Raw genomic sequence first — 26,872 nt, forward strand, 5'->3', positions numbered from 1 at the left:
CAGTTTGCTTTGGCCACACAGTGATACTGCCTGGGACGGTAGGCGGTAGTTTCTTTTTGCCAATTAAATTATATCACCATCACTACGCAACTCAAGCAAGATAGGTGAAGAAAGAAGACTAGTAAAAGAGCATATCTAATCCAAAAACATTTTTGCCTAGAGTCTGTGCGGAGGAGTCGTGGAATATAGCCCAATACCTTCATTACACGACTCTTCTCTTCCGAGTATACTTACACTAATGTAAGCTTGTAAAATACCTACATGTCCGCAAACGTCAGATTTCTGATTCTTGGCATTCGTCTCAACCGGGTTTCAACAGGGGAAAAGCTCCTTAATGCCTGCAGAGATGCGCATCGCGACCGGCGACGATGCGCGAGCGCAGTCCGCCGCAGCCGCCGGCGCGCGCACACGCTTGCGTACGCACCCGCGCGACCAATCACGACACGGTAAATAAACGAGTGCACAAGTTCGCGATAAGCGGCCCGCTGCGCTGTCAACACACGATAGTGAGTTTTTTGTGCGAGCTTAATTGGGGGTTAGTGCACGTTAATTAAACTGTGACTTCTGGGTTTTTCTTGAGGATTGACAGTGTAGAGGACAAATTTTAATAAGGTTACTTTATTTATTTTTCTGATCTTGTCTGCAAGAAGTTGCCTACACGCGTAGTCACGCTGTCATGTAAGTACTTACATACTCCTATGAAGTTACCGCGCGTGGCGTTATCTTTAGATCCTCACGTGTGATAATAAGTACGGAGGCAGGCAGGAGGAGAGAGGTATTCCACTTTGCCTTTTGACAGTTCACTACATCGTTAGTTGCGACATCGAAATCACTAATGGGTACCTACAGTTTTAAGCAATAAATTCGGAAGACGTTATTTTTTTCTAAGGTGGATTGCAGTTAGGGGCACGATTTCCTTATACCAATCACAAATTCAGATTTTGTATCAAAATATTTTTTGATTTTCACCAGACAATAAAAGCGGGAAAATTTACTCGCCATATTTTACAACTGCAATCTCTTCCCTCCCACGCCTTCTTTGCTATCTCGCTACGCTGGATCTAGAGGGCTAAATCAGTTTATACCTAATTTAGAATCCAACTCGGCTAAACGTATAAACGTGCAAAATATAAATCTCGTGTCCAACATCGGCAACCCTACTCCTGATTGCACCACAGAAATTTTCCGAAATTGTGAAAATTATCCCTTATATATATAGTTAGCTCCAAAGAGTAAAGTAAGTATATAGGGTTAGCTCTGTGCATAAGATTAGATCATCCGGATCAATTAACTAGCCCCCGGGTCAGCTAAAATGATTATATGTTCGCCTTTACGTCATTTCACATTTGGTACACGGAAATTTCTCAATACATATTTGAATTTTTGGAAACTTAATTCCGCAACTTGTGCAAGTACCTTTTATGTGTATATAGTCTGTCCACAGAATAACTAATAGTACTACCGTATTAGTCTGTCTGTATAAAAGGTAACGCAGGTGGGCAATAAATATAGGTAGGTCCTAAATGTAGGTAGGTACTTCAGATACTCCTTAGCTACAGTTAGACCAAGAGAAGTCTGCAACGATTTTGATAGCACATGCAGTGCAAGTGGTATTTTTGCCTCATAATTTCATAAATCAGAAATCGTAAATTTTTATTTGCTAAAAACATGGTCATTACAAGGTATTTACAACAGAAATATTGAGTTTCACATGCTTTGACAGTAAAGACATGCAAAATATAAACACTTATTCTATTTTATTTTATTATATTTTTACGAAACAATACATTTAATTACATACTTAATAGCTACGGGCAGGGGTGCGAAGCTCCTGACTTCGGCCTAACTCGGCTCCGCTCGGCTCAGCATTGCTCCGAGCAATTTTTAGGGTTGGCACCACTTGACTTCCTTTTGCGTGCACGACCACAGATAAGATAATCACTTAAATTTTGACAACCCTAAATAGCCGAAAGGGATAGTGCCATATATTAGAAGGGGATAGTATGATTCGACCCTGAACCGCTGTCAAACTTCGGTTTTGTAGGAAGCTTCCTTTCTGTACGGTAGTACTATTATTTATTCTGTGCTACGGGCAATTCATATTTCATCCCTTTTCAGGAATTCGTTAACAGAGTAGAAGCATTCTTCTAGCAACCATTGCGAAAGTTTTCTTTTCAGTTCCCTTAAAGACAAGTTTGGCGCATAGAAGTTTGGCGTTTAAAATAACACTTGCACTCTTCTTGCACTGCCTGTACTATAAAAAACGTTGCAGGCTTTTCTTGGTCTAACTCTATCACCACGCGCGGCGCGGGCCAAAATTTAAAGTAAGTAGGTAAGTGATAATCAATGTCAATCAAATAATTCTAATATGATAATTCGTTTTATGGTGGGCTTAAAACGAATAGTTATTCAAATTCAAATAGTTGACCGTTGTGTGGTCGCCATAAATTAAGTCAAGATAGTAGTAAATTTCATAGGTATTAAGAAAGGTACCGTGTTAATGCTCAAGTTATAGGTAAAACGTAGTGATTTAATTCTCTTTGGTTATAGGTATGTATTTGTATGATCTTTATTATGGGCTATTTTTGTTACAAACGGTTTATTAATTATTTGCATGGATTATCATAGTTATTTATTTAAACTTTAAACAAAATGTAAAAATAATGTACAAATGGCGGACTTAATGCCAAATCGCATTTTCTACCAGTCAACCATCGGACCAAACAGAGACATGTTAAAATGTATGAGTTATATTTGCATTCTTATAATAGGTGTAGGTATCTTGATGTTTTCATTTAACCGTTGTACAATGTTGCAGCGAAATTGATATCAGCCAACTTTAAGGCAGCACCACACTGACATACTCCCGCCGGGTGTAAATTAATGTATCTATGGAATTGTGCTAAGTGGCGTGGTCGTAGCATAAGGCGTATCATCATAGTCATCCGACCGGCTAGTATGAGTTGCTTAAAGTCGCGTTAGATGTGTGGTGTCGCGCGCGAGAACGTAACTCATGCTAGCGGGTCAGGTGTGTAAAGACCATTTTCATATTAAAACATTATAAATTATAATATTTTAATATATTACAAGACCTTTATAATTTATAATGGTCTTGTAAAATATAGGCATTTAAGATAATGAAGAACACCTTCTGAGAAACAAGATATTTTAACATAATCGTAGGTACATATATAAATACTTATATGATACCTAGATACCTACTGGAAACTTCGAGCTCCGTCTCCGTACGATACCATCATCATCCGCGATAGCGCCATGTCGTCGGCTACGCGATCAATTGATCATAGTAGTATCAAGATGAAATAGTCGCTGTGCATTTAGGTGTGAAGCTGACGCCGCTCGTAACTTGTCGTAAGCCTACACCTGCGTTGTACCCACGTGCCTATTCTCATTGTTACACGAGTGCGGGTGAATCCAGAGCACTTACAAAAGCGAAAGCTTTCCGAGAGGTCATATATAAGGATACTGAACCCTTTGAGTTCTAGTGGTGACATCAATCTAAATCGCCCGCGTTTGTTTGACTAGCGAACAGTAGGTAGACAAATTAGAAATTTAGAAGTTTAATCTGTGTATCCTACCTTCGATTACTTTTCTGACTGTACCTTAATACGATCGTAGTATTGAGAGTTGGCCTTGGCTATGTCTTAAAATGAATCGAATTAATTGGCTTTTAGAATTCCTCACTTTTTAGTACCTACCTATAACTTCTATAAGCGAAAAAGAGCGCTTATTCTAGTTTGGCTATCTGAGCTCGCCTGTAGTCGGTAGATAATCTGAATACTTATTATCCCAACACTAGCGCTCCCACGCGACACCCGACACCATACAGACACTGCAAACGTGCTACGCCGTCCCGAGGTTCATTCACTAACTTATAGTCTAGTGGTTTAGGTCTACGCATAGGTCTAAGGAAAGTTATTCACCGTACACTTAATTTTGCGTCCCAAAATGTCCCCTGACAAATTCTCGTCAGGTGCAAGCAACTATCTTGATAGAGATTTTTGCCATCACATCACTATTGAACAATTTGAACATCAAAAATATTTGAGTTTTGCACTCTCGCATTGATAATAGGTATATGGAATCTGTGTTGAAAGAAAAGAGTCGTGAATTGTACGGGAAGTGGGAACCAACACATTCCACGACTCTTCGCTTTCCGCACAGACTCTATTTACCTATACATAGATTGTATTAGCAACAAACGTAAAATAAAAGAGCGATTATACCCTTAATAGTTATTGCGTATTTGTCCCGAGCCTGTGGATGGAGTTGAGAATCATCATCATCATCTCCACCATAAGACGTCCACTGCTGAACATAGGCCTCCCCCTTGGACCTCCATACGTGCCGGTTGGAAGCGACCCGCATCCAGCGTCTTCCGGCGACCTTAACAAGGTCGTCTGTCCGCCTTGTGGGTGGACGTCCTACGCTGCGCTTGCTATATAGTCCGTGGTACTCCGAGTCCGTCCGAGTACTTTTTTCGACCCCATCGGCCATCTTCTCTGCGTGCAATGTGGCCTGCCCATTGCCACTTCAGCTTAGCAAGCTGAAATCCGGTGGGCTATGTCGGTGACTTTAGTTCGTCTACGGATCTCCTCATTTCAGATTCGATCACGTAGAGAAACTCCGAGCATAGCCCTCTCCATAGCTCGTTGAGCGACTTTGAGTTTTGAGATGAGGCCGATAGTGAAAGACCACGTTTCGGAGCCGTAAGCCATCACTGGTAACACACATTGATTAAAGTCGTCTTGAGACACTGAGGTATGTCGGACGAAAAGACATTACGTAGTTTCCCGAACGCTGCCCAACCGAGTTGGATTCGGCGGTTGACCTCTTTCTCGAAGTTGGACCTACCCGATTGGACTACTTGTCCGAGTCAGATGTAGTCCGTAAGTCTGTGTAGATGTACGAGTCAACAACTTCGAGTAGGTATCGAGTTCCCAATAGAGACTGGGATGGGCACAACATTGGCATTTGACATAAGTTTCGTCTTGTCCATGTTCATTTTCAAGCCCACCCGTTGTGAAACTCGGTTGAGGTCATCGAGCATCATGCTGAGTTCCTCCATCGACTTTGTCATAATTTCAGTTGGAGTTGAGGATATTAGGAGCAAATCATGGGAGAGTATAAAACGTAAACAGCAGCCTGGGGTGCAAGTGCATGTATCTTAATTCGCACGTCGCGCCCGTGAGATTAGCTCGCGGCTCTAGTGGGTACTTGCGCAAATCGTCCGCCATAGCGCAGTAATCGTCTCGTGGGAACGGCGGGGCGCGTATTAAAATTCATTATATAAATTGTGGAGTAGTCGGCGCGTGCGGCGCGCCGCCCCAGTAATTGCGCGCCCTCAGCCCTGACCCGCGACCTGCCGCGCCGCGCCGGCCACTCGCACTCTCGAGGGCCGCGCGCCCACGTCTTTATCACGCATCTTCCATCTCTAATAGTCTTAAAATAACGCGACATATGTATATCTGGAGCTGTACCCGTAGTAAGGTATATGTGTTTTGTTACACCCTATATTGTATAAACAAATAAGGTCCGGTCTAATGCACCACAATAATGTTTTCACGCCACTGTTCGGAAATGTGGCAATAGATGGTCTAAAACCAAGCTGGAAAGTAGGCAATAGCTGTAGCACCTGAAGCACCACTACTACAATGTTTCATTGTTGTCATCATCTGTCATTGGTGACAGTTCGCTACAGCAATGAGTATCATTTAAAACATAAGAATCAATAAAAGGTCTTTTTTTGCGCAACTTTTTCCTTCAAAAATAAAATTAGGTTATTTATAGCACCAATTTCTTGTTTAAAAAAAAAAAGAAATATCAAAACCATTCACTTAATTTTTTTTTACAATTATCCATTCAGTTCACGCTTAAGGCGTTTTTTACTTTTGTAGCTGTTTGTGGTTTTATTAGCAAAAACGCTTCTAATTTTAGAGTCGGTTTGAAGCAAATAACAGAAAAACGCCTCTTAAAAGTGGTAAAAAAAGTAAAAAAAGGCGGGATCTGAAAATACCTACTGAATTGGATAGTGTAAATTATGTTTGACTAAAAAATACGCTCTACGCTCGCTATAAAAATGAGTTCTTCTAGTGAAGAAAATGATATTCTTACGCCTACCGAAATTCAAGAGACAGTACAGGCAGTGGCTAGTAATTTGCTACCAGAGAAATCGCGGGCTAGTACTTATAGTTATGCAAATGTTGTCTTATTTCCTCGCAGTAGTCGTGAAAAGCACTATGTAATGCCTCGGCCGGAAACGCTAAAGATGGACTCGTATTATTCGAGGGCCTCCACTAACGTGTCGGCCCTCGAATTCACTCGTCCATCTTTTAGTGATTTTCCGTCCTCTCCTACAATGTACTATATCACAGAAGATGAAGAGATGATTTAGTGTGTACGATGCTGTAAACCACGCAACAACACGCACGTTCTTTTCAAGTTTAGATGATTTGTTTGTAAAACTGTTACTCACGTACGACTCGTATGCGTATCTTGTTTCAGCAGTGTAGGCGTATTTTATGACGAACCTGTCGTTAGGTATTAAATCCGTTAGCCTTTCTAAAAGTTAATGTAGGTGAAGTATACCTTAAGGTTCTTACGATAAAAAAAAAACTGTTTCTTACGTCGTAACTACTCCATACATTTTGATACTCGGATGACTAATAACATGCTGTTGATAATGTTAACCGTTTGAATATTTAGTAGCGACTAAATAGCCTCTAAAAATGTTGGTTGACCACAGCATCGAAATCATGCCTGCCATAGATATTACAATACATTTTCTTTTCACAATCATCCTAGGTGTTTTCTTCGTTGATCATTACTACACAGTACAGCTCTTATATAAATATTCAACGTATAAGTAGCATGTGAACAGTTATCCATCATAAAAGCGACTTTCCATCTCATTGTTTTGCCACAGTAGGTAATAGCAGTTGCATGAGAAATGATCTGAAAACCTCCACTAACTTTTAGTTTTGTTGTTGTTAAGATGACATTGAATGGTACCTAATAACCCAAAAACTGCTGGCAGATTTTGGCTACAAGTCTACTTCCATAATTCTTAAAAAAACTACCATTTAACACCATTGTTGCCTGTTGCCCATTGTTGATATTTTGTACAATAAAATAGATTCAAGTAACGTTAACTACATTAGGTTATGGGACCAGGGCGTTTTCATATTTAAGTATAACATTAACATAATTCCTTGAGAGACGTTGTCCTACGAAACTGACTCTTGGCAGATTGGGCTCTCAATTCTCAATCCCATGTCGTAACTTAGAAGTTAATGTGGTCTCCAGGGGGCCTAGCCAAGAACCAAAGATGACAATCATTTGGAAGAGTGATAGAGAAACTTTTAATAGCTTAGCGTTTATGGAACGGTAAAGTTTATATGATGGATAAAATTAGTCAACGATCGTGTATTTATTGTTTAACTGCCTGAACACACCCAAGCGCCGTGGCGCTGTGAAGAAATAGATCGCGAGTCCATTTCATTCGTCAACTTGGTGTTAGTAGGCAGGGATTAGAGAGTCCACCTTCTACTCTAGATTTACAGATAGTATTAACCAATTAATTTGAACCCTGAACCATCGACTTTTACATACCAACTTACACGGATCGTCAAATTTTTAAGAGGTGCAGTCCCCCCGCACTTGTTGTGGCTCGTGAAACTGCATCATTTGTATTCCGCAGCGACGAAAACAAAATCGGACGTCAGCGTCCGTAAAAGATAATCCGGTTTCGGGCCGTCGTCTCTAGCGTACGCGGGGCGTGTGATGTGACAAACTCACATTTCATCATGCAATTGTACTCCCAAATGCGGACTGAGCGCGCCATCCGCGGGCGCTTCTGCGAATTGTCTTTCTCGTGTATTCCCATTGATTTGGCGAGTAGACTTCTCAAGAAAGCCATTGTAAATTGACCTCAAGATCCGTTTTAATTGTTAAGCGCAGTTATTCTAGTTTGATTGTTGGACTCACTTGTGCTAGGCAAGCGATAGCAATCACACCCCAGCTCCGGTTGTCGCAAATGATTAGGGAGCCTGTACACTGATAAACGTCAGTCATTCCTAGCTAGTTTTTGTTATGAGAGGAAATATCGTGCGTTTTCTATATAAAGCCATATCTTATCCACTATCATAAATGATATATCAAATAACTAGTAAAATGAAAGTAAACTTTGCAGTCCTGTAAGCCAAGCACGTTTGAGAGACGGAGAGTTAGAATCAGGCGCCGCTGCAGTGGTTTAAACAAGACGCAGTAACGCTACATAAAAGCCTGCACGGTTAGTGCATTATTGCAGGCGATGTGGGGCATGCATTCCTTGTTTTTGCGCTCGGAGCGGTCGGGCAGCTCGTCTAGCTGTCGCGGTACTGTTGCGCTCTTATCAGTCTTATCACGCCGCGCTGTCTGCCGCTTAATTGATGGCTTGTCGCGAGGCGCGCGACTAACGAACCGGCCGCACCCACATGAGTACTACTACAGTGTTGAACTGCATTAGCACACATGATTGTCTTCTTAAACACCATTTCCTGGTGTTTGGGTGGCCCTTACTACATTTGTTGCTGATAGGGCTGTGTCGGGTTGTTGACCCACGACTAGATATATCGAAAACAATACGTTTGTAGTGAAGAGCGGCTGGTGTGAGCTGAATGGCCGGAGAGACTGCTATAGCTCGGTGAGATGTAGAAGGTCCCTGGGCAATGTGATTGTCTTAAGTTTGTGTCCGCCCTAAAAACGCAGCAATGTCGTAGTCCGCGCCGGGCCGCAAAAACCACGTCGCGCTCCAATCTGCCCCGCGCCCGCGCGTCGCAACCCCAAATATTTTTCGAGATGTATCCACTCATTCGAAAATCTGCACGCGTTTATTGGTCACGACGAAAGCAATTGGTTAACAGTCAATCCCTTAAACGACAAATTAATAACGGAAAGTCCATAAATGCTTGACTAAGATAACTTTTGTCAATTGATCGTTGTGAAAGCTTTTTCGCGCGAAGTCTACAAATCTGCGTTTATTTCAACATTTATTAGAAACAATCATACGCCCGTTAATTTTCGTTGTACAGAAAAATACCAAGTTTTCTTTAGTGACAATTTCCGCGCCCTTCTTGCCGTCTCGCTATGGGCTGCTATAGGTAGTTATGCCTTACATAATTATTCACTCTGGTTAAAAACTCCTGCTATAAATTACAGTTAAGTTTAGATACTGTGCATGATCTGACCTTCGTGATCACATGTTAATGACAAGATTAAAGGCGGCCGAATCGTTCACGTAATAACTGCATTCATCAATGTTTCCCACGCATGGAGCTTGTGCTTTCTGCGGTGCACAATACCTGTGTTTTCGAGTCGAGCGAACACTGTTCATAGGTGGTTTTGTACTCGACTGTGATCTCTTACCGGGGAATTTAGCCCTTAGACTACGTAACGAGTATGTTGTGGTTCGTCTTTTAGTGTATTGGTTGGTAAGCTCGTGAATTACCACCTAGGAGATAGTACTTCACTCGCGTTTCGCCGCGTCACGGTGTCTAACGATGTTGGACCTGAGAGCTTGTCGAAGCCTCGTTAATATCAATCAGTCAAGAATTACGATCCGATTTAGTAAAACGATTATCGCTTAGCACCTTGTTATAAGCTTTAATGATCGAATTTGCCAACGCATCGCTTTAAACGGCTCGTTGGGATTCATTGGCCGTGCAAGATAGTATGAAATATAACAACCACTAAACTTGACTAAACAGACCCGCAATCCACTACCAATACAGCTCTTACTGAAACAAAGAGCAAACGGCCGCCCGTATCTCTAGCGAGGACCGATTGACTCAAATCAATTACTAAAATACACAAATGAAAGTCAGAATTAAACTAAGAGAGTTATAACTTAAAACGGAATCTCATTCAAAAGGATTGTACCTACGTTCTATATCTGCGTTTATATTTTATAAGTTAAAGTACCTAAGTAGAATAGAATACATTCCTGTAACATACAATTGTAGATTTTTACATTACAACGTAAAAAATTAATAACAAACAGTTAGAGATGTCATGCCGATATGCTCCACTCAGCATGTAAAGGCACAAGGCACGGCTGGGTTTTTGAAGGGCGTAGGATTCCTGTCAAGCCAGCGGGGTGTGTAGGACTGAGTCGACTGAGGACAGCATACTGCGCAACTCGTAATACTCAGTATCTTTTATTATAGGTAGCTAAGCTACTTATCCAATAAATATTTAACTATCCAATTAAAGCGAGATGCCAATTAACGTCCTTCGGGTTACTTTACACTTAGCGCCTAGCGGATTTATTATTCTTAATCTTCAAAGCAATATCGAAACTTACCTACCCATAACATATATAGAGCTAAATTGTCTACACTAAAATACAGCCAGTTGTCAACTTTTTTTTTATAGTTCAGTTGGTATTAGAGAGGTGTGGCCAATAATATTTCAGAGCCGCGAGTTCTAATCGCGTTCTAGGCTAGATAGATAGGAAAGAAAAATGCATAGGAATTTTTAATTTTTTCAAAAACTGTATGTTCACAAGCAGATTAAGGGTCGGTTGCACCAAACTGTTCGTCTTGTTAAAGAGTTCGCTAAATTGTTATGTATGTTTCATAGTAAAGCGCTGGGGCGCGCCGGCTGACGTTGATCAGTCTGTCAAATGTGGTTGGTGCAACTGGCCCTAATACTGTGTTTTTAGTGTTCCGTACAAAACTTTGTTTACGGAACACTTATGGGATCACTTCGGTCTTGCAAATCAGTTAAATACGTTTTTCTCAGAGACCGTTTGACATAGATACCTAAAATTTGGAACAGTTATAGCAATTACCACCACTCATATTGTATATAAGTCAAAACTGCTTATTTCTTATTAAAGGGGGAAATTTAGGGGGTTGAGAGGGGTAGGCTGAAACTTTTTTCATTTGTAAGAATCGTGTGGGGTACCATTAGAAAGCTTGCAAAAAATTGAGTCGATGGACTGATTTTGACTTCATTTTAGACTGCAATAGTTTCGTCAAAAAATGCATTTAAAGTTGCAAGTTTTCATACAAAAATTTTCACCTCTGTCCTGGCGATTTTCGCGAAAACTATAGCTAACAGGCAGCTGACCAGTCAATACCCAACTTAAAGAAGCATGGAGACGGCGGGAAAATTATCAGCTTAACTTTATCTTTATTAGTTTTTCAACTGCAGCTTGACCTTTGGTTGCTTAGGGCTAGCTAACTGATGCTTACACTGGTCAATTCATATTTAGCGAGAAACATCCTTAGTTAAAACTTTGGCATTGAAATTTATGACTTATATCTTTGACACAAAGTTTAATCCTGCTTGCTTATTTTTGTGGGATATTTAATTTTATCTCAATAGCCTACTATAAGTATGAGAGACATCTACAAAATACGACCTTATTATATTGCAAATAAGTTTCAATTTCGAACGGGCTTTCCAACCAATGGACTAGGCATTTCAAAAATCTGAAAAATTCAAATTAAGAATTCCGTTCTTGACTGTCGTTGTGTTTTTTTTTCCACAATAGGACACATAGAGTTAGTAAGGCGTATAGAGATAATAAAGTCATTTAATATTTATGAACAGCTTTGGCCTCATGTATAGATTTTATTGAGAGTATCTGATTCGTCGAAACAATATACACAATATTCCTTTTCATTAAGTACCATTACATTTCTGTATTAATTGTATAATTATAATATCTATTAATTAATATATTCAGTACTTATGTATATTTTTGAACGGATCGGTGAGCAACAAGATTCAGGGCTATAACCGCGAAAATAGAAGTTCGCAAATTGCGAGCATTTTTCTCTGTCACTCTAATTACGCCTTCATTGGAGTAAAAGAGAAAGATCCCCGCAAATTGCGAATTTCGGTTTCCGCGGTAGCCCCTCAGTCCTGTTACGAGAAAATAATTTTGGAAGACATTAATAGTATCACAGTTTTTAGAAACAAAGGTAAAATTGACGAAATATTTAAAGTAAGCCGATCTTGTTTTTTAGCAGTTCTAAATAATATTAAAGTCTATATATATGGCATAAAAAATAATGAGTTCTAAATTCAAATTGAAGGAGTATACATTTAAAGGTAATGAGTTCTAAATTCAAATTGAAGGAGTATACATGTAAGGTATTATAGGCCAAGCGCGCACCACGATTTTAATTTTTGCGACACGATTTTAGAATCGCGCTGTAATATATCGCAGAAAATTCACTGCGCGCACTGTATGACTTTGAGCATTTATAACACAAAGGTGATCCCCGTCTATTTCCATAATTAAATGGCCAACATCTAGCGTCTCATTTTGAGACTCCATTGAAGATGCAGGTGCCGAGATGTTGGGGTTTGGAGAGCGAAATGCCGACTGAGGTCCGGCCGGGGTGCGATTTTATTATCATAGTGCGCGCGGGGCCATACAACTCCGCATGCTGCAATTCACTTTGCGACAATCGCGTCGCGAACAATCGCGGAAAAATGTGACAAATCACAATTTTAAAATCGCAGCGATTTTTTTGTCGCATATGCGCGCACTAACATATAAACACATACGTTGCATTTCTGCGACAAAATTATCGCAGGACAAAAAATCGTGGTGCGCGCTTACTCTAAATTATTATAATACATCAAGCATTCGCGAGATGCTCGACTTCGGTATACAAACACAAAGCAATAGTACCTACAAGAATCTAACTAAATGCAAAGGCCGAAGGAGCGATTCGAAGATCCGAAGCGTCCGACAGACGCACGTCTCCCGTAACTTTTCCAAGTATTTTTAAGTACAAGTGTCTAAGTCGCAAGATCCAAAGGCTGAAGTCGCATTGGGCCGAAAGCCCGAAGCATCCAGGAGGTCAGTTCTAAACACAGGTAATTAATACAAGTGTCTAAATGCGAAGGCCGGAGGCCCGAAGCCTGCAAGATGTCAGTGGTTAAACACAGAACTGACAGCCTGGACGCTTCGGGCCTTCGGCCCTACGCGGAGCTCGGGCTTCGGCCTTCGCATTTAGATACTTATACTATTGTTCTGTGTTTAAGTACTAACATCCTGGACGCTTCGGGCACAGTATAATAAAGAGTACTAACGTACAGTATGGACACTCCCTGCCTCCCGTTGAAAGTGCCGCCCACCCGCTCTCGGTTACCTCACAGTTACCGGCTGGCAAGGACGCGATTCACGCGACGACGCGGTGCGCAGAGCGGAGGCCACGTAGGCACGTAAAATATTAAACAAATACTTACAAATCCTTTTGTAATGGGCGTGTGTTGTGCTGTGTACGGTTGTTTAAGCTCTATAAACGACAAAACTAAAAGAAAGTTCCACAGATTCCCATTGTATGAATCAAGGCAAGTACATACCCATTTATTTTTAAAGTGTTTTTTGTTTTAGTAGAATACCAACTTACAAATCTTACAATAGGTACTTATGTTTAATATTTCTCTTACCCTATCTGTTTTAGACCTAAACCTATCAGATCACACTGAAAACAACACAATATCTATATGAACAAAAAATCATGTTTTCAACTTACGTAATATTTTGGTGGCCTGAATTTCCTTACAAAAATTTTGTTACTTACTTCGTTTATACTGATTCAAAATAGGAAACTATTGTATAAATCGAGCTTAGATACCCACCTTACAGCATAATACGATTCTTATTTCTTCCTGATTCGCGCAATGAGTTTTAAGTAATTGAGGTCATCGAACTTGACAACAACATGGCGGGAACCCTTGCACGTCTTATCTCACTCACACAAGCATGGTACGCGTTCACCTACACGAGCTTAGACGTGTGCGTAGGAACGCGTTTGTTTCATACATTTGATCGCCAGTGTCCGGGGTGTGCTTCGGGCCTTCGGCCCTACGCGGAGCTCGGCCTTCGGCTTTCGCATTTAGACACTTGTACTATTGCTCTGTGCTAAAGCGATGACGATGACATTTTGCTAAAGCTCGGCCTTCGCACTTAGACACTTTGTACTATTATTCTGTGTGTGTAGTTGAATACGGTATCCTAAAAACAGGCAAACAACCTCTGTAAAATGTAACGATGCGAGCGGTACGGCTACCATCAGTTTGGCATTGACATAAACGCTACCGTGGGCGTGAACGTAATTTACTTTCTACGACATATTAGTGCGAAAGAGATATACCTATAGGAAGTAAATTACGTTCACGATATCGTTTATGTCAATGCCAAACTGATGGTAGCCGTACGGAACACTAAATGCCTCGAGCTATCTCGGGCTTGGCCAAATTATTTTAAATATGCAGAGTGGGGCTAGAGGTGGGCGAGGCTGCCTTGGCGCCATGCCGGCATGCTGCTCCCCGACCAGACGTACGAAGGCGCGGCGCGGGCCCTGGCGCCCGGCGCGCCCGCGGCGCCCGCGCGCCTGCCGGCGCTGCTGCGCGCGCACCGCGTGCGCCCGGACTTCTTCTGCGCCAACCGCCCGCGCCGCCCGGGACATCCGCGCAAGTAAGATATACTTACCGTTTTAAGGCCTGTGCACACCGGCTTGCGTGTGCGTGACGTACACGTGCGCGTGTGCTAAAATGTTGGAGCCGCACACGCACACGTCACACAAGCGGTGTGCCGTCTTTCATAAACATCTGTGTGCACATGCCTTTAACCTTTTCGACGCCGTCAGGCGTGGCTCACTCCGCGATTTCGTCGCTTTACAACAGTACAAGTACATCCGTCCTACACCAATTTTGGTGGTCAGCCATAAGCCGCGCGTGGCGCTGTCGCCACCTAGCGGTCATATCTGTCCTATTCGTAACAGACGCGTTTTGTTAGAGAGTGAATTTTAGCCCAGTACTATCATTTATTCTGTGACTATGCGGCAATTGCTATTAAGATTATAATGAACTTACCAGCGTATTCAAATCTCGTTTTTTATTTGTGAATAATGTGTGGGACCTATTTCGAATACATACGGAAAGATGAGCTAAATTGTGTGGTCAAAAGTGGTGAAACACATTATGTGAAGTCGTAGTGGGTAATTATCTAAGCTACTTTTAGGCCCACTTGCACCTTTACAATAACCCGGGGTTAAGCGGTTACACTGTTAATTAACCGATTGTTAAATTGTACTGGTAACCATGGTAACTCCAGGTTTAACCGGTTAACCCCAGGTTAATGGAATGGTGCAAGTGGGCCTTAGTAAGAAAATATAACGGAACATTTTTGTTGCAGGGCGGTGACGGAGGGTGCGGGCGGCGAGCGGCGGCGGCGCGTACGTCTTTCTGCGACACCACACGGTGAGTACCTTTATATTTGAGGTGTAAATACCATATTAGACTTCACAAAAGGACTCTCGATCTTTCAAACAGCTTGACATAGGAAGAAGCACAACCCCACGGTCCAAGGCTTTTAAGAGGGTGCGCTCAATATATAAAGCTGTGAGGCAGCTTAGTCTTGACTTCTGTCTTTTATATTCATATCAAGAGTGAGACGTAGACGTTCGTCAGAGCCACATAGGACAGGACAACTTCGTCGAAGTGTCTCCAACGCTGACTTATAGTAACGGCTTACCCGTTCGGCTACTCAGTCAACAAACTCACAAATCAGCGGCCGCTGGCGTGCTTTTCCTAATCACCCATTGAACGTGTCAGCTGTCCCGTCCACTATACACTAATCGACGAAGCGCTCCATTTTGATAATAATATCTAGGAGACCGAGCTTTGCTCGGAAAACATAATAATATAAAATCTCAAAAAAGCGAATTTTCCCAGAGATAAGACCTAGCTAGATCGATTTGTCCCTTAAAAATATACAGTGTGTTTTCTGTAACAGGAGCAATAAATTAAACTGTAGGCTGTACTCCTCAAACTGACCAACATTTGTTCAGCAACTATAGTTTGATTTTTACAGGAAGCACCCTGTACAAAGAAAACACCGATTTTTAAAGAAATCCGATACTGTAGGAAGTGACAGAAGGTGATATACATATATATACTTATGCCGTATAAACCGTTAACCCAGTGTCAAACTGTAGGTACTGGTAATCATGATACCTATCACCGGGTTAGTGGGATGGTGGAAGTGGTGCTTATTGTCGCTCCATTATATCTGTCAATTTTACAAATATTAAAAGTTGTTATCTAATATTAATCGGGGTCCATGTAAAACGCAGGACGCTGGTTATCGTCTTACAAAACTTATGAGAAACTTACTGCTTGGTCATGACTTCGCTATATGACTTTGCCTAATGGCTATATTATTGTAGGTTATACGTCGTTATGTACGTCACTTTTTATTTGCATTCTCATATCAAATTGTGCTTCTAAATGTGTAAGAAAGTAATAAAGTTAATGTCGGTAATGTTGGTAACTATGGAAATGTTCCCTGTTGATCGGTGTATTTCTGTAATCCCGTATAGGAACAAAAAGTCGGCGAAGCGATCGCGTCGATCAGTATCAATCAGGAATTATGTCGTTTCCGTTAACTTTTTAGGGTTCCGTACCCAAAGGGTAAAAACGGGACCCTATTACTAAAACTTCGCTGTCCGTCCGTCTGTCTGTATGTCTGTCTGTCCGTCTGTCTGTCACCAGGCTGTATATCACGAACCGTGATTAGCTAGGCAGTTGAAATTTTCACAGATGATGTTCTTTTTGTTGCCGCTATAACAACAAATACTAAAAACAGAATAAAATAATTATGTAAGTGGGGCATACAACAATTAACGTGGTTTATTGCCGTTTTTTGCGTAGTGGTACGGAACTCTTCGAGACCGACTCACACTTGGCCGGTTTTTGTATAGTATCTTGCCGTAGGTGTCGTAAGCTGTGCCCATTTTGAACAGATTATACACTTAACGGTCAGCGCGTGAAACAAGACTATAATTTTATTACATATTTAGTGTACTTAGGGCTTGTGCACAAATCACGCGAAGTTCATAAGGGGAGGGGGTCCCAAACAGTTCACGACATATCACGTTGGGGGAGGGGTTTCTTATACAAGTCTCCTTGCGTGTATTTTTACAAAACTAAGAAAAATACCTACCTATGGTACTACTACAATTTTAAGATAAATAGTGTATTTAGGTACTACGAGTATATACAAAAGTTTTGTAGGTAGTTTTAATTTTAGGTTACTTTTTATTCTAAGTTTGTTTTTAAGTATGTTTATGGTTTTAAAAAATAATAATACAAAATACAATATAAAATTAAAAAATACAATATAAAAAAAAAACAAAAAAATACACGTGGGGTTATGTGGTAGGGCGTAGCCAAAAACCTCATCAAATATCACCAAGGGTGGGTCTAATTTCTACATTTGCCGATAGATGTCTCTGCGCGTCGTTTAGATGACACTAACGTTGTGTCGACGTAAAATTAAGAAATTGAAATGGCTATATAAAACAACGTTCAGGGTTAAAACACCTTTAACATACGTTATCAACTTATGGTTATATTTTTGGGGGCATTCTTGCAAATCTCAGCAAGATTGCTCTATTTTAAATAACGAATTAATATTAGCAGTAGGTATTCATTATTTTTTAGAACACCATGACTGTGACCCATGTTCTTTCACTGAATTGATATTTGTTAAAATTTTTAAATATCAAACGGTATCGCTAACGCCATCTACCCGAGTATAGGTCAGGTGTGGCGCCATCTATTGGAGAATAACTTTGCTTGATTTCCGAGGCACGTTTTTTTCCTTTTCCTTTACATATCTTATACGGAGTTACATATGTATATTTGCGGTAAGCAGTACCGTCTTTACCATAAGGGGACACGGGGCCCGTGCCCAGGGCCCCCATCCTCAGGGGGCCCCGAAGGACAGATAGTATATAACAGTATATTTGATTACCCATAATAAATAGAAGATCATAGACGAAAAATGTTAGTTCAATTCGCTTTGTTATTTTGCAAAAGGGGCCGCAAATTCTTATGTGCGCAAGGCCCCATCACAGTTTAAGACGGCCCTGGCGGTGAGGAAGACGAAGTTATCTAGTACATTGTAGCCCGGGTGTCGTGAGCGGCCGGCGGTGCGCGACGCTATCGCGCGCTTAATTGGCGTTATCGCCGACACCCGCCGACGCCGCATTCAATTGCGCGAGAAATGCACCAATATTTATTGTCAGCGGGCAGACCCTGAACTTCCATTTGCTTCGCGAGCTACTCGAGTTCTTAGGATAACTTATATACCTACTAAGGCGTTTTCCGCAAATCCGCCATAGTGCCTATTTGGGCGCTACCAGGCGTGGCTCACTCCGCAGCGTCGCTATACCTACTACGGCCCACACCAATTTTGGTGTCTAGCCATAGTAGTTGCCGCGCACCGCTACGGAACGAACACCTGCTCGCGCCACCTGGCGGTCTTATCTCTCGTAATAGACGCGTTTTGTTAGAGAGTGAACTTTACGTACCTAGTTACTAGTACTATTTATTCTGTGGCGCTACTCTAACCACCGCATGACCGCAGCTCCTCAACGAAACCTTAAATAAGACAAGTTGCTGCTTCCTGAAAGGTGCTCGGAGTGCCAGGGTATCTTATATTCCTTTGTACGTCTACTTTCTTAGGATCCAGAATAATGTATTTTATTGTTTCCTTAGTTTCTACGTACGCTCTGCATATGGGGCCATCTCTTATCTATGTTATAGAGATGTTTGTTTGTTAGATATCCGTAACATTAACTTAACAAGTAGGCAGTAACAACTAACAACTATGCGTAGCCGGAGAGCGGTTATGAGAGCAGATGTGCGGAATCAACCAGTAGCATTGCTTGTAATCCAGCGGAGCGGAGAAGACTACCAATGAGTTTTTGTCGATTCCAGCACGTCTGTGGCCTCCGCCTCAGTGGGAAGGCCTTATATTGGCTTGCGCGAGCTTTCGACTCGCCGGTGCTATTTAGTAAGAGGGAATGACACCCAAGTGTTGTTGTAAGGCGTGCGGCTGACGCCATTATCGACTGCTGGGCGTTGTTACGATCGCGGAGAATCTATTTTGCTTCTATTGCTTTGTGTTTTCCTTCAGATGCCTGCTTAGTGCATTGTTTGATAGCCTTAGCTTTAGAAAATAATAAATAGCGGACATGGAAACACATTCTTTTATTAGATTGTAGATTGTATTGAATTTCAAGAGTTTTTGTAGGAATTGAATATTAAAATTGTCGTGCGTTAATATGTAAATACCTATTGTGGCAGCACCGGGGAGGCTAAAGGCAAGCAATTAGCAAATATATTGTACCTATTCTGCGTTTAGTATTTTTTATAGCTAGGGTTTTAAGGTTACATCTCAATACAATTTGGCGTTTTAATATTACAAATTGTATGCAAATGACAGCTGTTACCGTACCCAAAGCTATACGAAAAATATGTACCTTAATAAAGGTATAATTCAGGCTTGCTAAATAGCCAGCCTGAATACCTATAAAATTATAGGTATTTGAAGGAGTAAAATGACTTCATTTTGCCCGGCGAATTAGCAAGGGTACCTAATTGTATTCTGGAAATGGCATGGCGATAAAGGCCGGGTTTATTCTATCATTCTGATAGCACACAGGCGCCTGTTATGTACTTCCCCAAAAGATTTTGATTTTCGTTCGTTGATTTTCACGTCGTCACTCTCCATACTCCCCAATTTACCTGAGAGCGGTATTCTCTAACGGAATACGTCGCCAAAGGATTAAACAAGCCAAATTCCTGTCCCACCCGATACATGGATATCTCCGCATCGGATGACACTGCATCTCCATGATTGACTAAAAGCCGATCTTGATGTCTTTCGGGCCGGGGTGCTGTGACCTCAGAACAGTGTAGATCGCGGTCGATTAGCGCGCTCGTTAACGAGGCGGCGGCACGCACGCGCGGCACACGCACCGGCGCCGGCGCCGACTAGTTTTCCCCCAATCCGCGAGCTTATCGCACAGCTTCTGATCTGGCACAGGTGTCGGAAAACTTTCAAAGATGGGAAACCATCTCAGTACAGTTTTTTTGTAGATTAAGCAAGCTCTAAAGCCAAATAAAATTTGGACAGTAATAGTTTAAGTTCATAGATGAGAGGATTACCTAGCTAGAGGATGTGTTTGCACCAACACTTAATAGCGATTTTGTTGCATTTTCCCCTTTTATTAAGGTCGGTTACCTGCGATAAATAAATAAGAAAACTGGACAAAAAGTAATGAAATGATAATTAAAAAGTGAACCCATGAAATAAGTGTTCGGCTAGGATCGATTACTCGATGGCGGTGGGTAAGTGATATTTTGTTCATTTGCGTTTTAAATCGCGAGCTTCAGTATTGGGTAGAAGCAAGAAAATAAAGACCAGCAAAAAACAGTGACGTACGGGAAAACAAGTAGTTTCGTACAGAACTTCAAATGGGCTCTATTGAAAAGTTAAAAGCTCCGTGCGTTGCATATGCAACGCGCGGCGGGCGCCCCCGGACGCACCTCGGCGGCTATCGCCCAGTTTTTACACGGGATGCAACACTGTAATAGCTCCTTTACACGATGGGCCAGCGCCGGCAACTCCAAGGGACGCAGCCATGCGGTAGAATGAGACAGCAATATCACTTGCTCCCTCTAACGCATAAATGCGTCCCTTGGAGTGGCCGGCGTTGGCCCACCGTGTAGAGGAGCCATAACCTTATTTTATTAGCTCCGCAATTCCGGATGATTCAGACTCCCACGTAAACCAGTAGGTATAATTTTATTGTGCCCTCCGAATGCTCGATTATTAATGGTAGCTTCGACTCATCTCTCTCTCCCGAGAAAATGCACGGCCTGTAGTCGAAGACCTGAACAGTTGGTAAGACAAATAAACTCGCCAATCTTCAAATAATACAGGGTCATATACCGGCGACGGATCCTCATTGGCACGAAAAAGTATCTCTCTGCGATCGCCATCTTCCTTAATTGGCCAAAGTTTCGATTATAGACAAATCTCCTAAAGGATGAAGGAAGGAAGGAACTCTAGACCGGGCCGAGGCATCCGACATGTCATTTTCTATGACGGCTGATCGGTGAGTTCACTTAATAGACGACGGTGATGCCGTTTAATGTAGCACTGGCATTACATAAATGGAAGACGAGAGTATAGATTATTTTCTGCGCAACAATGTTGCTCCTTGCTAAGAGTACGATTGCGCGCTGGTAGCCGCGGCGTTAAAGGGCTAATAATTATTATAGGTAACCTAGTATTCAAGACTAATCCAAACACAACTTGTCTATGTCAGAGTCCTAAGTGGCCAAACCAAGTGGCCAAGTGGTGAATCCAAACTGAGAACTCGCGATATGTAAAAACTCCAGCAAAACCGTAGGTGAAAATTTCATGGACGAAAACTATTGATGCAAACTACGCATGCATTTCCACGATACGTAGGTACGATACGATAATATAATTATACGATAATATATTAGTGGAAATTTACTATTGTGTATTGTATTGTAGCTCGGGCGATTTTCCGCAACTCGACGTCTTGCGCCTATTTTGCGTGATAGGGGGTGGGCTAGTCTTGCCAGCCCAGCTCCTCGAGGAATCCTATCAAACCTTTGATGTTGAGTAGGACCTCGGGGAGGTCACTCGGGGATCCGAGATGTTTTGCCCTGTATGGGGCCAATCCGCTGCATTCCAACACCACGTGAGAGGCTGTTTCTTCTTCCTCCATGCATCCACGGCATAGGGGACTGTCTGTGACACCTGTTATAAAAAGATGTTTGTTAAAAAATCCATGACCTGTTATGACACTGGTTACCATACTCAGTCGAACCTTTCCTAGTTGAAGGAGCGCCCTTGTGAGCTTACCGTTCATGCTAGGCATGGCCTGCTTGGCCTGTCTGCATCCCGTTTGGTTAATTAGCCAGTGTTCTGTGTGTAGTTTCCCTGTACGTGCCAGCAGCATTGAGCGTACCTTACTAAACGGTATCGGGAGGATCGGTTCCGGGCCTATCGCCCCCGCACCCGATCCTTGTCTGGCGAGCTCGTCCGCGGCGTCGTTACCTCGGGATCCACTGTGTCCTTTGATCCATTGTAAGGTGATCTTATTGTTCTGACATACCTCCATTAGTCGTTCGTGGCATTCGTGTATAAGTTTGGATGTGACTATATGGCTTTTTAGGGCCATTAAGACTGCTCTGCTGTCGGAGAGTATGCGGATGGAGGATCCTACTACCTTCCTTGCAGTGATGGCAGCCGCCGCGTTAATGATGCCCATGCACTCAGCCTGGAATACCGAGTTATGGGCTCCTAGCGGAGTGGTGATTGACATGTTCAGGTCTTCTGAAAAGGTTCCAGAGCCTGATCCGCTGTCTGTTTTGGACCCATCAGTGAAGATTCTCAGCTCCCGGGGATTGAGTCCTTCGTAGTTGTCGTCCTCAAATAATTGTATTTTGTACCTTTTGTCAAAGATGGCTTGTTTGTGAATTCGATCCGTGCCCGCCATGAGCACTGGAAATTCGCTGTATACTTTTTCCAGGCATGCTGTGTGAAGAGCTCCTGTGGTGTTAGACCATATATTGAGGGTTCGTAACCTTACCGCTGAGAGACTGGCCTCTTGTTGTATGTGTAGGTGCAGCGGTGAAAGGTTTAGCATGACCTCCATGGCTGCAGTCGGAGTGAACCTCGTGCAGCCAGTGGTGGCCGCGCATGCGAGCCTCTGGAGTCTTTGTAGCTTGTCTCGTACGTTGCCTAGGTTTGTTCTTGGCCACCAAACCAGAGCACCGTAGCAGAGTAGGGGGCGGATTATAGTCTTATAGAGCCAAAGGGTAATTTTCGGGTTGAGTCCCCACCTCTTACCAATCATCCTTCTGCACTGCCAGAAGACTACTCCCGCCTTGTCTATGCGTTTGTTGATGTGATTGTTCCAGTTGAGTTTACTGTCGAGCGTTAACCCTAAGTACTTAACTTCGTCGGTCAGCTGTAGCTCAGTCTGGAAGAGTGTTGGTCTGGTAAAGTTGCCAAGTGCCCTTTTATTGGTGAACATTACCATTTCTGTTTTGGTGGGGTTAACTGATAGGTCAAAATCTCTACACCAGCGTTCTACGATCCGAAGAGCTGCCTGGGTGAGGTCGCATACTGTACTGGCAAATTTACCTGATATTAATATTGCCAGATCATCAGCGTAGCCTATTGTGTAGAAGTGTTCCTCGTTCAGTTTGGTTATGAGGTTGTTGACTACTAGGTTCCACAACAGAGGTGAGAGAACTCCCCCTTGAGGGCATCCTCGCACCGCCGCTACGGCCTGCGGTTCACCTACATACCTTATTGTCCTTTGATTTAGCATGTTCATGATCCACTTTATTAGTCCAGGTTCAGCGCCGTGGCTTTCCAAGGCGTTCCCTATACTGGAAAAGTGAGTCTTGTCAAAAGCGCCCTCTATGTCAATGAAAGTGCCGAGGCACATTTCTTTGCCGTGGATGGCTCTCTCAATGCGGCTTACAACCATGTGAAGAGCCGACTCCGTAGATTTACCTGAGCTGTACGCGTGCTGGTTGTTGTGCATCGGTATGTTCTTTAGCGCCCGGTCCCTCAGGTCCCTGTCGCACAGTTTTTCCAAAGTTTTCAGCAGGAATGATGTGAGACTGATGGGCCTAAAGGATTTGGCAGCTGTGTAGTCGTTCTTACCTGGTTTAGGTATGAATACCACATTCACATCTCTCCATCTCCTGGGCACGTACCCCCAGGCTAGGCAGGCTGCCATGATGTCGGTCAGGGTTTCCTGGATGAGTCCTAGACCCCACTGTAGGAGAGCGGGGAAGATCCCATCCGGACCAGCCGCCTTGAAGGGATGGAAGCTGTCTATGGCCCACCTGAGTTTCTCAGCCGTGACGACTCTGTGCGCCATTTGCCAGTTGTTGTCTGTTGTACTGTATTCCTCGTCCTGCTGATCTGCATCGGCGAGACTTACGCATCCTGGAAAGTGAGTTACCAGGAGAAGGCGTTGGGTCTCTGCAGGGCTAGATGTGTATGTGCCATCGGGTTTACGCAGTGAGCCCAATTGTGATGTGGGCTTGTGCGCTAAGGTTTTCCTCACCCGGTTGGCGTGGTCAAGTGTTTCAATGCTGCTGCAGAAGTTCCTCCATGACAGGGATCTCCAGTACCGCAATCTCTTTTTGTACCTGACCTTGGCTTCGTAGTAGTTTTCCCAGTCCACCTCAGCCGTTGTGTTCATGGCCCTGTTGAAGAGTCTTCTTGTTTTCCCCCGGAGTCTCTCCAGTTCTGGGCCCCACCACTGGTGACCCTTTATGGCAGTCTTTGCCGGTGGTTTTAAGGGGCACGCCTTGTGGTAGCTGTCTACGAGGGTATCAGTTAAGATATTTACCTGCTGTTCTATCTGAGCCGGTTCCCGAAGGTCATCCCTCGGTGGAAGCCGGTCAAGGCAATTGTTGTGCAATAATATTGTTAGTAGTTAGGATACATGCCCTAGGGACGGCATGTACCGTGGAGTAGTAGAGCTTACCTTTCGTGTCGGACAGCCCGCGTATGTATCCATTGCCCGCCCATGGTTCTTGTAGGAGGGCAACGGCTGTTGGCAAACCTGCCAGACAGCGTCTGAGTTGGGCCGTAGCGGCCACGCTGTGCTGGAGGTTTGCTTGGATGACACTAGTTGGTGTCCATGTTGTCGGTGGTGGGGGCGGCATTTTGCATTTCCCCTCCCTCCTTAAACATGTCGGCCAACCCCGACACTATCCAAGCCGACAAGTCCTCACCCTCGAATGATGACCCGGCTGGTCCCTCACCAGTGCCAAGGAGCTCATCCTCCGAGAGTTCGGGTATCGTCGGCTTGGGTAGCGGCAGGGGGGCAACTTTCTCCCCGGAGACAGACTTGCTCTGCTCGGAGGTGCCCGCGGCCTGTTCGCTGGGGACCTGTACTCCCGTTACCCTTAGGGTGGAACCTTGCAGGGTGGGAGGCTGGTCCAGGTATTTGCCTCCGGGACCCCTGAACCTGAGGTAGACATTGCCCATCCCACAGTTCAGGGATCTCCCCCTCTCCATGAAGGCGGGGACGAGGTCTTCGGGGATTGTGAACTCGACAAACCACCCCTGGTCTTGCCGTAGTATTTGTATAATGGACCAAGACCCGACCTTGGCCCATTCGTTCTGGTACCTTAGTCCGTCAGCTGCCTGACGGACGTCTTCCCAGGACGAGTTGTCGATGTTGGGTATTAGGAGCCCGCACTTAATTCTCCTTGCCATCTCCGACTGGCGAACCGCCTTAAGGGAGATGTCTGGCAGGGTTAGGGCCTGGACACATCGCTGAGACCAGGCGGCCGAGTATTCGTCTTCTGCGAAGACCCTCAGCTGTCCCTCAGCGAAGATGGGCTTGCCCTTGAATTTGGGTGGCCGGGCTCCTACGTGGTTTCTCCTCGCCTCCTCCACGATTGCTTGGTGCAACCCGCGGAGGATGGCGTTGGAGTGGTCAGCGGTGATCTTCCCCGACTTCTCGTCAGTAATGACGATCGTCAGGTCAGATGCCGCTGCTTGTGCGTACGACAACGGTTGGCTTGGGCTCACTAGTCGCTGCTTTTTGTTGTCTCCTTGCGGGGAGAAGGACTCATCTCGCATCCTTTTAGCAGCGGCTCGTGCGAGCTTACCAGGTCGTCGTTTGGAGGGATCTGCGGCCGAACCCGTAGGGCTGTCGCCCGACGTTCCAGCCTTAGGGGGTAGGATGGAACCTTTTCCCTTCGGCGGAGGCCTGGCAGCAGCAACCTGCTTGTTCGGCGCCGGTTTGGGTGCCGGCTTCTGGGAAGCCTGCACACCCACACCGGTTGCAGAGTGTGTCGGTGTCAATGTGTTGTCCAGCTGCTGCTCTCGCGCTAGACGAGCTGCACGCCTCTGGTTCTTGTTTTTCTTCTTCTTCTTAGCCACCCCACCTTGACATTTAACAGGGGGGGGGTGGGTTAGAGGAGGAAGAATTCACAGGTCTGGCAGGGTGAGGCTTCCCAGCGGGGGGTCGCTTCTTGGACCTTCGGTCCACTACCTGCCAGTCCTGGAAGGGGTTTGGGCCGGTCTGCTCCCCAGATGAACTGGGTTACGGACGGGCCGGGGTTTCGGTCTGACGCACTGTCACTGGAACAGCTTGTCTCGCCTGTGTGGCTTCACCATTAGCGATGGACGCTGCTGGATCAGCTTGGGGTTTTTCGTTAGACCTGGTATCCATAGTTCGTAACGATTAACTTCATCCTCATCGGCTCCCACCCTACAAGGGCCCACATCTTGGGAACGCTTACTCACACATATAAAAGGTGCTTTCGGTCGTTAGGACTCGAGTATAGAAGTGAGAAGTTGGCTAGTTGCGCGACATCGGAAATGTGTGAAGGTGGGACGTAGGGTCGTCCAGGTCAGACGCCCTCCGCCCGATTCACCTAAACACACTTCGTCGGCATGGCCTTTCACCACCGCATCAGCAGCCGAAACTGCCTCTGCGGCCCTCTCACTTCTCGCCGTGAGCCCACCTACGGTTCCTCACTTGACCATTTCCCGGACTGTGGCTAGTAGCCCGGGCTACCGTTTTGCCCGAAATCAGGGCCGAAGCAGACGTGTTGCCACGCGGGTTGGCAATGGCTCAATCCCCAGGATCCCGTCATCCTTGCGTACGGCGCTCTACTGTGCAGGTCCTAGCACAGGTAGGTTATGTATAGGTCGTCAGTAGTAGCCTACACCTACTGACAACACCAGTGTGGATGTTAGCCGCCACTAGAAAGAGGCACGAATGCCAGTCGCTAGTGACGTTGCCCAGGATGGACCGGGGGTGACAGACGGACCTTTGGGCAGGCCGGAGCCCACCCAAACTTCCCCCTGTCTCCCGCTCGGGGAGGTCATCACACCACTCCACCCCCGGAAATTTACTATGTAGGTACAATGGACATCAGTAGATCCCTACTATGTAGAAGT

At 44.2% G+C, this 26,872-nt stretch overlaps 1 long non-coding RNA gene across 1 annotated transcript; it reads left to right on the forward strand.

Annotated features, from left to right (window-relative positions):
• The first annotated feature begins 394 nt into the window (after positions 1-394).
• Positions 395-15,283, forward strand: LOC134669108 (uncharacterized). The gene is made up of 3 exons (XR_010098859.1): positions 395-678; positions 14,305-14,506; positions 15,227-15,283. It is a non-coding gene; the product is annotated as an uncharacterized LOC134669108 (long non-coding RNA).
• The last annotated feature ends 11,589 nt before the right edge of the window (positions 15,284-26,872 follow it).

This window comes from Cydia fagiglandana, chromosome 11 (assembly GCF_963556715.1).
Source record: "Cydia fagiglandana chromosome 11, ilCydFagi1.1, whole genome shotgun sequence".
Lineage (NCBI taxonomy): Eukaryota > Metazoa > Arthropoda > Insecta > Lepidoptera > Tortricidae > Cydia > Cydia fagiglandana.